This window comes from Grammomys surdaster, unplaced genomic scaffold (assembly GCF_004785775.1).
Source record: "Grammomys surdaster isolate TR1022 unplaced genomic scaffold, NIH_TR_1.0 61, whole genome shotgun sequence".
Taxonomy (NCBI): Eukaryota; Metazoa; Chordata; class Mammalia; order Rodentia; family Muridae; genus Grammomys; species Grammomys surdaster.
The window spans coordinates 2,706,741-2,708,555 of NW_021604563.1; positions in this window are offsets into that span (position 1 = coordinate 2,706,741).

Here is a 1,815-nt window from a genome sequence, read left to right on the forward strand (position 1 = left end):
ATAAATTCTATTTTTTATAATCATGTAAGTATTTCTGATACAGTTGTCTACAGAATTTATAAAATGACTCTGACACTGGCAAAAGGAAAAAGATTGCTTTTGCTTCAAAGTGGCAATTTCAAACTCTTCTGTTTCTGCTGAGGATAAAGGAAGTGTGTCTAAAACCAACCAGAAGTAGCCACACTTCTAACTCTACAAAAATGTATAGCCAAAAAAAGAGTGAATTTGAAACTTTTCTTAAACTCATCAGAGTGTTAAACATGGAAAGTTGAAAACATACTGAAAGTCAGTCAAAAGAAACACAAATGTCTGCAGGGAGTGACAGACAAGGCACTGACTGACTAGGGAAGGAGGCAGCCCCCAAAATCTCTGTGTTCACTTAGGATACCTGATTTAGAATTAACAGAGACCTGCAATGTGAAAGCCTCTGGGGTTTCACACAGAAGAGTATATACTCTCTGGCAGGGTTTTGCTTCACTCTTCAACTAGAAATTTGCTAAAAAGTTTTAAAGTCCCAAGAAAGTCTTGCTTGAAGTATAGAAGTGGGAATGAGAGACAGCAGATACTGACAGAACAGTATAAAACTCCATGGGGACTTTCCTTCTCATCAGCCCTGGGAGCAAAGGATTTTACTGCATGCAGTAGAGGTAGAAAAGACCAACAAACATCATTGTCCTTAGGGGATCACAAAGGAAATGAGAAAATACAACAACATGCTACCTCTGGGGTGAGCTGCAAAGTACATGCAGGTTTTAGAATCACTGCCTTAGGAGCAGGGAACATGGAGAAAGGAGCCTCTCCTGGAATCTAGGGATATCCTACTGGCCTAAAGCTGCAGTTCAGTCAGAACAATGGACAAAAGTCTTGCAGCCTCCATTATAAAAAGCTGCAAAAGTGAAACAAAGAAGCCAAATAAAGAAAGGCAATGATTGAGGGAGGAACACATAATGATAAAAATCATCCTTCAAATCCAGTTCCCACTCTAAACACAGGGTATCATTAAATGAATTTAGAACTTAAAGCCCACAAAAAAGTAACCATAGAAACAAGTCCATTCTGATTCCTAATTACAACATGAACCATTGAACTACCAGTATCTTAATTCTATAGAAGAATAGAGACAGAAGAAGCTGAAGAAAGAGTTGAAGAAAAGATGACCAAGTGTTTCTCGAAATTAACATCAAGAACTTTCTTATGGAGCACTAAAGCAATGATGTCTTCTCTCACCAAAACTATTGACCTCAGTTTCTACTGTCCTACTCAAAAGATTTGGCTTTTGGAAACTTACCAAACAAATAAAACATCAAATAATTGCAAAGCAGTGACTTCAGAAACAAAACACAATGGCAAGAGATGTGACAGCATTCATATTCAATCTAGACATGGCATAAATGTTGGTTAACATACAGGGAATTTTGATTCTACTAGTTATAATTAATACATTAATTTTAGTATGTCAAAACATGCATTAAGATTCAAGGAGATATACTAACATGTTGGTGGCAACCAATAGCTATTTAATAGGACTGAAGACCCATTCAATAGGAGGGAAATCATGCTTGGTACTGGAAACATATACAGCTTCCTGGAGTTAGTGAAGTGATGAACCTTAGAAAGGAGTCTACAACTTTGGCTATTTAGTACATTAAAATTCTGGATATATACAAAAACTGAAATCGCATCTCAAATAAGTATCTCTACTTTCATGTTTATTGTTGCCATACTTACAACAGCTTCTCTCCCTCTCCCCCCTCTCCCTCTCCCTCTCCCTCTCCCTCTCCCTCTCCCTCTCCCTCTCCCTCTCCCTCTTCCTTC